General features: G+C 37.6%; 1 protein-coding gene across 6 annotated transcripts in view; it reads left to right on the forward strand.

Annotated features, from left to right (window-relative positions):
• LOC132392788 (ras-associated and pleckstrin homology domains-containing protein 1-like) overlaps window positions 1-13,277 on the forward strand; it is a 194,990-nt gene that overhangs the window by 42,845 nt on the left and 138,868 nt on the right. The window contains exon 1 of one of the 6 annotated variants that reach the window (XM_059967140.1): window positions 202-1,067. The exons of the other annotated variants lie outside the window; for them this stretch is intronic. The gene's annotated coding sequence lies outside the window, so the exon portion shown is untranslated. Of the gene's footprint in view, window positions 1-201; window positions 1,068-13,277 lie in introns of those variants that run through there. 6 annotated transcript variants of the gene reach the window in all.

Below are 13,277 nucleotides of genomic sequence, written 5' to 3' on the forward strand. Positions count from 1 at the left end.
AGCAGCTGCATGAAAACTTTCTTTTTTTAAAAAAAAGATCTGTCTACTCTAGTAATTCAGCAAGCATTGATTGTTGTGGTAGCTCTTGGCTTATCATTCCTGGTCCAGTATTACCAGGAGCGGTTAGAACTCTTCAGAACAGCTACTACAATGTGACTAAGCTTATCTGTTGCAGAAGTTTTGAAAGGTAATTCAGGCCAGTAGAACTGCTGTCTCATTGTTCCAGTGACCTAAATTGAACCTTAATCTCCAGTGTTGTTTGTGTAGATTCTGTACATTCTTCCTCTGATCACGAGAGTTTGCTCTGGATACTATTACCCCTCCTAAGTATGTTCTGTTACAGATTAACTTGCCACTTGTGTATAGGGAAGTGGTAGAAGTAGGATGTGTTGATTATTGTGAGGTTTTTAAGTGAGCCATTATAGATTCACTCTTGCAGATGATTGTGTGCTTTGTCCTAGGGTAATATGGAATGCAGTGCTTTTTATTCTGTTAGAACTGAATAGAAAACATTGGGGGAGGGAGCTTGTAGAGTTCTTTAAAGTTTGGTTTGAAGCTGGTGCGCAGTGTATTAAATATAACTACTATGTTAGTGATTGAAGGTTAATGGGTTGATGGTTTTAACATCAAAATACTTGGCAAAAATGGATTTCTTTGTTAGCAAGAATGTGTGAATTTAAATATTTTAAAAAGCTTTAAGTTCTTAGTTCCCTCAAGTGTGTTATAAGATCTGATTCAGGACCTCAGCTTTCATGGATTTGTTTGAAGTTATGCGGATCACAAGTCGGCTCCTATAGGCAATCTTATAATTCACTCCAGCAACCATTTGTATCTCAAAGGCAAGAAGAGTCCAGAAGTAACAAATTTTAAAGTAATTGTAAAAACATGAAATGTAGAAGGGAGGATAAGTCATTTGATTGCTCATGCCTGCAGTAGTTTCAGATATCCAATTCTGCCCAGAGAAAAAATTTTTATTAGCTGTTTCCTAAATAGCTCACTTCTTGACTATGTGACCCATCATTCTGGACACCTTAGCAAGGGGAAACATCATCTCCTCATCTACCCAGGTAAGCCTCTTTAGAACTTTGTACATTTTACTGCTATCACTTCCTATTCTTCTGAACTCAAAGTTATGGGCCCAGTTTACTCCATCTCTCATATAACAAACTTACTGTTCCAGGAATCAATGGAGTGAAGCAATGTACTCTCTCTTCCGCATGATTTATCCCCCCTTTGATAGGGAGATCAGACCTATATATAGTTATCCAGGATCTGGTCTCACCTGTGCTCATGTCACTGGAGCAAAAAGTCTTTCAGTTTGCACTCAATTCTCCTGCTATGAAGGCTAATGTACCATTTGCTTTTCTAACTGTTTGTTAATTTTATTGGCTAACTTTCACCAGGTCCCTCTAAGCACTAACACCTTCTAATATGGCACTATTTAAAATTAATTGTGTCTTCCTTTCAAACCGAAGTGATGACCTCCATTGCATTTATCTGTGTATATTTGAAAATTTCAACTATGTTTTAATTGTATGGTTACTTATCCATTGAATATGCTTGATAAACTTGTGACTTTTTTCTATGTTCTGGTGTTTTATAATGATTCTGTTGAAAAATATGGTGGAAGTTCCCTATGAGACTATTGCTCTGTGACCCCAACAGCAATGTGTAAAATCTCTGAATGTAATTATAGTTTGTATATACAGTATTTGCTTGTTTTTCTTCATTCATTTTAGATGTCAACTTTGAAAGAGTGGAGTTTCTTAAGTGCTCCCTCCCTACCCCTTGATTCAGTAATAAATAAATGATGAATATGAAACTTGATGGATGGCAGGCTTATGCCACTGGATATCCTGAATACTGTGGAAATGAAAGAGAGTAGAATTAGTACAACCAAGTCTTGTTCTTAACTGAATAAACAGGAAACCAATAAGATTATTCACTAAATGCTATGAGTAATGGCTAAAATTAAGAAAGCGTCATACTAGGAGGTCACATTTTCTCTGGAAATTCCTATGAGCTTAGAAGCAACAGTCTCACTCACATCCTCCTCATATCCTCATCCTGTTCAGAACAGGATTATTTAAAGTAAATGTGCTGAATTAATATAAATCAGTCTTGAATCAATCTCGTTGACACCTTGATGTCTGTTTGTCATCAAAGTGAACTTTGGACTACAAATTCACACTATCGTTAAGACTACCAATTTCCACCTCCACAATAATGAAATTGACTGTTCCAGCACAATGGGAATCATCAAATATTCCTCTGTACTAATCAGTATAGTTGAAATCCAGTCACAGATATGGATATGTCAGAAAGCAACATCATTTTAAGGTTTTTTTATTAACCTGTTGATACTCAAAATCAACAAACCTCAGATGGCAGATTTGGGTGCCATTCTTCTTTAAGAAAATGGGAAGAGGGAACGCCACACTGGTCAACAGGTATGTTTGAAACATAGAGACCATTGACTTCCACTCCAGAATCTCTGGACAATAAGATTGAAGACCTCAGAACATGATTGCTGTATTAGAGGAACAGCAGGGAGTGTTGAACGTGGTATTGCACCCCATTTGCTTCACCATTCTCTGCAAATACAGGACAACTCAGTTTTAAAGGCAGAGGAGCTGGAATATGGTTTTTGATTAACTCTTCATGGTGTACAAACTTGGTGGTTCTGTCTTAATCCTGCTTGTCCACCGTGGAGCATCTAATGGTCAAATGTCGATTTTATCTGCCGACGGAGCTTTCCGCTATCTTCCTGTTAGCGGTGTTAGCCTCAGGACATCACCAGGCAGGCACTGAAGGAGCTGAGTAAATTAATCAGCAGGCACAGAACTCTGCACCCTGATGCCTTTCCTATCGTTGCAGGAGAATTCAACCAAGCCAGCTTTAAGTGTCTGAATAACCACCACCAGCCTATCATCTGTAGAACCAGAGGAGCCAACACACTTAACTATTGTTATACCACCATCAGGAAGGCTTACTGTGTCATCCTATGTCCGCACTTTTAAAAGTCCGATCATGACACTGTACTTCTACACCCAGTGTATAGGCAGAGACTAAAGACAGTAGCAACAGTGGTGAGGACCAAGAGGGTATGGACAAGAGAGATGGAGGGTGCTTACAGGAATGCTTTGAGTTGGTGGATTGGACAATATTCAGGTATTCACCTTTGAGTCTGAATGAATATGTCACTGTGTCACCAACATCATCAAAACGTGTGTGGATAAGTGTGTGCCTTTGAGAACATACTGGACATACCCAAACCAAAAGCCATGGATGATCCAGGAGATTCATAGACTGCTAAGGGCTAGATCTGTGGCATTCAAGACTGGTGATCCAGAACTACACATGAAATCCATGCATGACCTATGAAAGGCTATCTTAAGAGCGCAACAGCAATTCTGATTGAGGTTAGAGATGCAATAGGATGTATGTCAGCTCTAGCAGAGTTTGCAGGCCAGTACTTCATACAAAGTGATGCTTCACTCCCAGATACACCTGTGCGAATCCCTGCAGCAGCTGATGACTGTGTAATCTCTGTCTCGGCCGTTGTCAGAACATCTTTTAAGAGGGTGACTCCTCGTAAGCAGTCAGGGCCTGATAGCTCTCAGCCCGGTAGGGCTCTGAAAACCTGTGCCAACCAATCTTACTGCTGCGGTTGGTGGTTTGCGCTTGTGTCAAAAGTGTGATAAACATACCAGTGGCCCAAGAAGTGCAGGGAAAGCTACCTCAATGACTTTCACCCAGTTGCTCTCACATCTACTGTGATGAAGTGTTTTGAGAGGTTGGTCATGGCCAGAATCAACTCCTACCTAAACAAGAACCCGGACCATTGCAATTTGCCTATCGCCACAATAGGTCTACAGCGAATGCAATCTCACTGGTTCTCCGTTCAGCCTTGGCTCACCTGGACATTAGTAATACTTGTGTCAGGCTGCTGTTTATTCATTACAGCTCAGCATTCAATACAATCATATATCCTAATTTCCAGTCAGCAAACTCCAAAATCTGGGCCTCTGTGCCTCCCTTGGCAACTGGATCCTTGACTTCCTCACCAGGAGACCACAGTATGTGCAGGTTGGAAATAACATCTACTCTACACTGGCTGTCAATACTGGCACATCTCAAGGATGCATGCTTAACCCACTGCTCTATTTTCTCTATACTTACAACTTTATGGCTAGGCAAGCTGAAAAGGCATTAAATTTGTTGATGTCACAGTGATTGTTGGCAGAATTTCAGATGATGAGGAGGAGGTATACAGGAACAACATAGGTCAGTTGGTTAAATAGTATCACAGGAACAACTTTGCATTCAACATCAATAAGACCAAGGAATTGATTATGGATCAGGAAAGGCAAGTCAAGAGATCATACACCAGTCCTCATCAAGAGTTCAGCAGTGGAAAGGGAGAACAGTTTCAAGTTCCTTGGTGTCAACATCTCGGAGGATCTATCCTGGGCCCAACATACTGATGCAATTACAAAAAAGTCATGACACAAACTATATTTTATTAGTATGAGGAGAATTGATATGTCACCAAAGACACTTGGTATGTCACAGATTTTTACAGATGTACCATGCAGAGTGTTGTAATGTGCTGCTGCCGTAAAACAACATCTTTCAGGAACAGCTTCTTCCTCTCTACCATATGATTCCTAAATGAACGTTGAACCCATGAACACTACCTCACTTTTATAATATATAATTTCAATTTTGCACTATTTTTAATCCAAGTATTTAATATACATATACTTACTATAACGGATACTTTTTTCCTTTTTATGTTATGTATTACATTGTACTGCTGCTGTTAAGGTAACAAATTTCACGACATGCTGGTGATAATAAATCTGATTCTGACATATTTCCCAACATATGTGAGTGATATTCTGATTGCTACCTCCAATAAGTGAACCAATATTTATCACTCAACCTGTAACTAAAGACCTTAACTGTTGACAGATTTGTATTTATTGGTGGACTCTAATTAGTGTTTCCTACAATACTACAGTAATTGTAATTCCCAAGTCGTTTTGAGGCTGTAATGCACTTTTGGATGTTCTGTGGTTGTGAAAGGTACTGTATGCACACTTTTTGTGACTTAGTATTAAATTTTAAAAATTTTGTAAAATGTTTTGTGATATTTTTGTAATGTTAAAGTCACAATAAAGTTTACCATTCTTCAAAATATTTTCCTATTCTGGCCTGGCACCCAAAATGCATGTACTTTCATTTGAGTTGAAACTTTAAGATGTAATGTTGGCACCACCTTATTTTCTATTATGGGAAAATAGCTCCAGGGAATGTTCTGTTACACTTTAGTTGTTCCTGTAAAAGTTAATTCAGAGCTACAAGAGAGCTAGAATACCTGTATCTATTTCCTGAGCAGTAAAGATTAAATAATGTTCTTTAAATGATTTTTGATATGAAGAGTAAATGTGCAAAAGAATGGGCTCACATTTGGGAGTAAGATATTTACCACCAAAAAGGCAGTCTGTGGCCTTGCCATCACTGAGTTGTCCATCAGGAACAATTTGCTGTCACCATTGACCAGAAACTTTACAAAATCGGATACACAGATACTGTGGTTACATGGACAGACTAGACATTGGTTATCCTACAGTGAGTGACTTGCCCCCTGACAGTCCAAATACTTTCCACCATCTACAAAAGGCAAGTCAGAAATGTGACATACTCCTTATTTGCTTGACTAGGCTGAGCTCTCTCCAAGACTAAGCAGTGTGCTTGATTAGACTTGTCCCACCACTCAAAATTCATTACTGTCACTACTGATGCAACATTGCAGCAATGTGTTTTCAACTTTCCAATTGACTAACTTTAATAAAATGATTCACTCAAGCAACCTAATAGTATTAGGTTCTGGTCTATATATGCACAATTATTAAAGCAGTAGGGATGGTGATTGAATTTTTCATGATGATCTGACCCATCTGAGTGTTATTGGCCATACTTTAAAAGCCATTGATCTACAGTACAACTGCATTGTAACTAATCCCTTAGGTGAGTCTGACCGTTCTTTGCAACCAGCAAGTCAGATGAGGACTTCAGGTGAATGGAAACATCAACATTTGCCCATCTCTCTCTTCGTCCCCACCCCACAAGTTTTTTTTAAACTTAATACTTATCATTTGCTTGTAATAGCTTTTAAATTGCACTTCATAAAAGTAGCTGGATTACTCAGCAAATGCTTAGATGAACAAATGTTGTATTCCTTTAATATTTTCAGTTCCTGTTGCACAACATGGAGTATGGCAAATTACAGTCGGCCCTCCTTATCCGTGGGTTCTGCATGCATGAATTCAACCAACCACGAATCGAGAAAACCCGGAAGTGCTCTTCCAGCACTTGTTCAAGCATGTACAGACTTTTTTTCTTGTCATTATTCCCTAAACAATGCAGTATAACAATTATTTTACATGGCATTTACATTGTATTAGGTATTATAAGTAATCTAGAGATGATTTAAGGTATACAGGAGGATGTGCATAGGTTATCATAGATCAGGAATCGAAAAAAAACCCGTAAGTTTTCTTACTAAGTAAGTCGGAATAGGTACATCCAGTGTTATTTAGCGTCAGTCAAACGTTTGTCTTAGTATATAGTATATATTTTACCTTTCTATGCATATAAAACATTTAAAAAACGTATGTTTCAGCGCCGGGCTTGGGAACGGAAGTTCCAGAGTTCGATCCAGTTAGAGATCACTCCCAAGCACACTCTCCATCTGTGCTGGGTTGATGTGGAGGATCAAAAACCCAAAACCCTAAAAACCCAATAATTAAACCACTGCACACACAAAATGCTGGTAGATCTTTCTTTTCTTTCTAAATCTTTTTATTAATATTAATAATATGGACAGAATACAGATGATATATTGATAAAGAAATTACCAACATACACATTCCATTACATATGAAAAAAAAATACATAATAGTTACAATAATAGTTTTTTACATAATAGTTAATACATAATACATAATAGTTAATACATAATAGTTTTTTTTTCTTTTATATTACTTATTAGCTATAGTTATTAGATTAGATTAGTTAGTTTTGCATTATATAAATTTTTTTTGTTTTTTTTCTTTCTTTTTTCTGTTTTTTTTATATTATACATTATGAAATATTTAGATTTACTTTGTCCATACATATATCTTATGGCTTATGTCTTGGTAAACTCATTTATATTGTAACTATTATGTATTTTTTTTTCAAATGCTGGTAGATCACAGCAGACTAGGCAGCATCTATAGGGAGAAGCAATGTTGACATTTCGGGCTGAGACCACTGCGTTGCCTAGTAATAATTGTAGTTTTCATGTGGGCAGGGCCTTTCTCACTTTATCCTTTAAAATTGTTCCGATCGTTGACCGACTGTAGCCTAACGCTTTTCCAATGACTGATGGCATTTCACCTGCACTGCCAGTTCCTAATGTCCACTGCACTGAGACAGGTTAAATAAGGTTTGGGGTTCCGCTGGGTCCTAAGGTCCACCGCATTGATAAAGGTTGAATAAGAGACTTGAACATCTGCATTTTTTGGTATCCACCACGGGTCCCGGAACCAATCCCTCGCTGATAAGGAGGGCCAACTGTATTTTAAAAACTGGAAGGAAAACTTTCTTCCTACTTTCTGTTGAAGGAACTTTCTGCTCGTTTTGAATTCAGAAAGCACTGCTGTTGTGAGAAATCACATTTGAAAATCTTGCCACACTGGGTTATTTCATAGTTTTTTCCTATGAGGTTTGGAAATCTCAAACATCACATAGGAAATGCTTTGAAAATAGCTTTTTATAATTTTTATGAACTATGACATCATTCTGGTTTCATGTAATAGGTTGAGCACCATTTCTGTCAACACCTCCAAATGATCGAAGGTATATGTATAAAGGACATTGCATTCACAAATCTGGCAAATAGTAGTTTTGATTGATGGTCTCCTGTTGTTAGTGTCTTTTTTTTTCTTAATTTTTCTCAGGATGTCAATATCAAGGGCAAGAGCAAATTTATTGACAAGCTGATGCCATGCTGCTTTTTTCTGATGTGGTAGTTTAATGAAATAGCTACCACACATGAGTCAGCCACATTCATTTGAAAAATAGTCTCATTTAGGCCCGAGCTGTTAAAATGCCATCTTTTTTTCCGTAATAACATGCTGTGTACATATATTCCTCGCTCCCCACCCTCCTCAGCATTTGGCACATTAGGTAGATTTGTAACGACAATCTGGCAGGTTCAAAGCCACTTGAAGGCACTTCTCCTAAAACTTAACTATTTCTTTTTTCTATGTTTTTAAAAAAAGACTGAATTTAGTTTGTCTCATTGTGGTTCAATTTGTGTTCTCTGGTTATCTAGGATACCAACACAATATAGTATCATAACCCCTTGTTCAGTGAACTACCAGTTTCTTTTACCTATAAGAAGGCTGTATCCAATCATATCCTCCCTGGTTCTAATGGCATTTTTGAACTTTGAGGCTGTCATGTGAAGGTTGATTATAAAGGTGTTGAGCTAACCAGCTCCTGTGGGAAGTGTTTTATTATGTTAGTGGATTTGAGAGATGAAGCAGCTGGAGAAACTGCTTCTGAGGAAATTAAAAGCCTTCACTGTATAGCGTTTATGAACAGAAATTTATAATGTTCTGTTTATTGTTGTCCTCTCAGAGAGAAGTAAAGCATAAGCTTTAAGATTATAATATGAATCCTTGTCAAATTCATAAGTATACTGCAAATACATCTGCCCTCGGTTCAGTTAAATTCTGAATCCTTCTGAAATTTGACTTACTGTATTGTTACTGTTTTAACTATATTGATTTTGTTGCCCACCACGTCAGCAGTGTCTTCAGGAAAGCTTTGTGAAGTTAATAAACTTGATTTATTGCCTGTTGTTTTGCTGGCAGTCATTTGTCAATTTGTTTCTACATGTGTTTTTGACCTTTATATATAAGCAGCATTTGATTTAAGTGTAAAATGAATGAATTAGCTTGATAGATTAATTGAAAGGATTCCGGAACACAGTTTGAGACTTTTTTTCCTGGAATGCTGTGTACTGTGAGTGACCTAATATGTGCACTGTATGGCATCTGGAAGTTGTCATAGATTTGTCTCATTAAATGCACATGCACACACTGCATCTTTATTTTAAAACTAACATTATGGCATCCCCTTGTGTTATGGCACTTCTGTGTTGTTTGTTCATGCTGCTGTATAATCACAAGGTCCATCATCCAGGTCATGCTCTTCCCACAACTGCCATCAGGAAGAAGTTAAGGAGCCTCAGGATTTGTTTTCTCCCCCTTTGTTGCTTGAAGGAAGAAGATTTGGATGCTTAAGAATTTCTCCCTGAACAATATTCAAGAGACTAAACCAGCAAAATTTATCTTGTAGCTCACTGAAGGAATTTTGTTTTGTACATTGTATAGTATTAATTTGGTATTGTACCAAATGTGTTCATATGTGTTCCACAAACAGCAAATTAGCAACTTCCATTTGTTCAGTAGCTAGCCCATGGTCAAGACTTGTATGAATTCTGTTGAGGGCTGTCAATTTTTTTTAACTGAAGAGTAAATGATGAGGTATTTGTTGTCTGAATTGAATGAATTCTACTCTTCTTACCTGGACTGAAGTTTTTTTTGCCACAGTTCAGATGTTAGCTGCTATTTTGTGATGCAACCGGTTTGTTTCAAAGTGTTTTATGTCTCCATCTTTGCTTTTTGAATTGTGAGATTTCCTTTGCTTGTGATTATCTTTTCTATGTAGAATTGCACTGAATGGTAGATATGGGCCTGCATAGTTAGTTATAAGTGGCTCAAGGCTCCCTATCAGAGTCAGTTGGGTATGCATTTAAGTTCACGTCTTTGAACTTTGTATGTCGGCTGTAGGACTATGCGAGAGAGTAGTATTCAGCAACAAAGCGTGTAAGAGTTAATATTGCATTGTGGAATATTTAGCTGTATTCCATGATATACTAGTGTTTCCCTCTTCTTTATTTCTAGGCTGGGAACACTGCAAGAGATATGGGAAGCACCCCTAACATATTCAGCTGTTGACAGGAGGTTAAACAGGGCCTTTAGTTCTTTCCCAATATGCTTTCTGTTCAGGTAGAATATTAACACAGTTGCTTCGTTTTCCTCCCTCTTCATATTACTGCCAAGCCTCCATTCCCCTTTCAAGCTTGTATATAACCTCCCCCAAGGGTACAAGGTCTAAGTTAATCTCTTGAGGGTTAGTTATTGGGGAATATGGATATCAAATTCTTCATAGCACAGAATAAGAAAAAGTTTTATTTTTTGTTTTTCAATAGCCTTAAATCTACCCACCACTACTTCTTATTTCACAATAATCATTGTGTTTGTTCCCTTCAGAATGAAGGATAATAAAATATTGACTGCATATTTTGTTGAGTAACACAGCAGGATTTGGAACTACTGTTGTCTCTTGCTCTAGTTATCTACTGTAACTTTTAGTAATTTTTATACCTTGTGCTGTACAGCTGTCACCAAACAGCAAGTTTCATGACATATACCGGCGATAATCTTGATTCTGATTCAGAAAAACCTTGGGGAGTTTCTGAAGTTCATCTATTGATGGTAACCATTGCAACCACAGTGTGCTATTGCTGGAGGGAGTGAAGCTCAGAAGAGGTGGATGATGTTAAAATGGCAAGGTAACCAGAGGCTCAGGGTCACTCCTACAGACTCAGCACAGATATCCGGCAAAGCAACCTGCATTTAGTTACTCCAATGAAGGGAAGGCCATATCCTGAACATCAAGTACAGCTTTGACTGCATTCCATAAATTCTGGGCAATATTGGGAGAAGGAATCGGTTGCTTCTAGTTATTAAATCGAGGGGGAAGGTTGCATAATTCAACTGCACAAAGTATATAATACATTTTATTTGTAGTCCTATTTTCCCATATTTTTGGAAATTGTGCATAGTTTAGCTCAAAATTTTAACTGCATTTTATTTGAAGCAAATTCCTATATATTCAGTATAATTTGCCTCTTGCAACTTTAGTTCAGTAAACGAAAGAATTTTTAAGAATCCAACACCTGTGAGCATGCTAGATGTTAGCCTTTGATTAATTCCAGCTGTTAGAGCATGGAAAAGAACAGAAACACATGATAGGACAGGACAAAGATAAATGATCTTAAAATCTACATTTGAAAATTAACTTGTTTCTCCATATACAAGTGAAAATATTCCTGGCTAAAGTATTTCCCTAGTGTTCCAGTTGACGCAATGTATTATGCTTCTGGGATTTGCGCCAGGATTCTGGATGAGGAAGTCGTTTATTTCTGTGAATAAAATCATTTTAGGGAGCTCTGGCAATCTTTTGAGAGAATTGGCAGAAATTTGCTGGTTAACTATGTTGATTATAAAGTGTACGTGCTGGGTGGAGCTAATGCTGAGTTTCCTGTGAAGAACACTGAGGATGGAATTTTGAAACTGAACATACTGTGGGTGGAATCAAAATGAGTTTGGAAATCGTGTTATAAACTTGAAATTCTTCAGATGCTGTAAATCCAGAGTAATACACACAAAATGCTGGAGTTATTCATCCGATCAGGCAGCATCTATGGAGAGGAATAAACAGTCAATGTTTCAGGCCAAGACCCTTCATCGGGACTCTTGTTAAATAATTTAACCATTCTTTTGGTGCATCATGTTATATCTGGTGGAGGTCTACTCGGTTGAAAGTGTTACAGCTATGAACTGGCTTTGAAATTTACATCTTGTGAGAATTTACATCATCTTTCATCCTTTGGCATGAAAAGTCTTACACTGAGATATCCAGGCTGCAAATGCAGTCACTAGTTACAGAGATGACATACCTCTTGCACCAGATTCTAATTAGCAGTTTGATATGATAGGTTCCATGACTTAGGGCTTGTAGCCATTGTTGCACTTTGTCCTTTGGGATATTTAGTAACTTTGATTTGTATAGCATGTGGCCATAAAATCCAAGGTCTGTTTAGATTCTGTTAAGGTCTGCCCATTTTCTTCAACAGTAAGGTTCGTGATGGGCTATTTGTTGGTTGAACTATTCTTGTCTAGATAGAATGTGTATGCCTATAACACAGGTGTAGGCTGCTCTTTTGTTTCAAATATTTTTGTGATTTTATCTGGTCTTTTGAATGGCAAGATTGCTGTTGCTCAGAACGTTTCTATCTTGAATTGCAGTAATTTGCAAATATTGGCCAGCAGAGTTAGCCACTCAATTAAAGTGGGCTCAAGGCCCCCTATCAGACTGCATCATGGCATTTAGCTGCTTATCTATGATGCTAGTGTGTCAGCTGCAGAACCGTGGGAGAGAAAAGTCTTCTGCAACAGAGTATCGCAATGTGGAATATTTGGCTGAGTTCCCCATGATTTACCAGAAAAATTCTGGACCATGTTTTTCCCTTTGTTCTTTCATTTCGGAATGGAACAGTATATAAGAGGCTCATTTGGGATGTCCCCCGTGTATTTAGATGTTGATTTGAGGGCAGATGGGAACTCGAGTTCTTTCTTGATGTGCTTTGCATTCAGGTAGAATGTTGACTCTGCTGCTTTATTTGGGTCGGGCGACAAGCTCCATGTTTTGAAATAGTTATAGGTGCAAGTCACTTATGAGCATTTTACTTGCTTTCTGTGACTTACACTGATGCTGTTGTTAACAGCACAAAATTGCCAGCATTGGTGTATGTACTGGGATGTAGTCAAGGCATATCCACTGTGTAAATGTTGAGAATAGAATAACATCAGTATTGATACCTTAATGAAGCTGTTGATTATTTTTTTCAGCCTTTTTGCCAAGATAGGGATGGAATTTGCAGATATTGAAGCTTGATCACTTTTTATTGAAAAGCAAAAAAAAACTGCAAATGGTTTAATTCGAAATATGGATAGAAAATACTGGAATTATTGACCTGAAATGCTAAGATTGTTGCTCTCTTCACAGAAGCTGCCTGATTTTTCTGAGTATCTCCAGTATTTTCTGTTTTCTTTCAGTCAAAATTGAAGTCTCTTTATTTTCTTCAGTCCTTGTCGAAGTATCATACCAATATAAAATCAAAGAATTGAATAGACCACAGTACCTTGTATTTCTATCATAGTTCTCTCAAACAGAAGATATCTTGGATGATTTATGAGGTTGAGTGTGTACGCTTGGGAAGATCAGAAATTAAAAGCATGGTACAAAAGGACAGGAATTGGTAAAGGAAACTTTGATAGCCAGGTTGTAGCGAATAAGAGTAGATG

This window comes from Hypanus sabinus, chromosome 4 (assembly GCF_030144855.1).
Source record: "Hypanus sabinus isolate sHypSab1 chromosome 4, sHypSab1.hap1, whole genome shotgun sequence".
Lineage (NCBI taxonomy): Eukaryota > Metazoa > Chordata > Chondrichthyes > Myliobatiformes > Dasyatidae > Hypanus > Hypanus sabinus.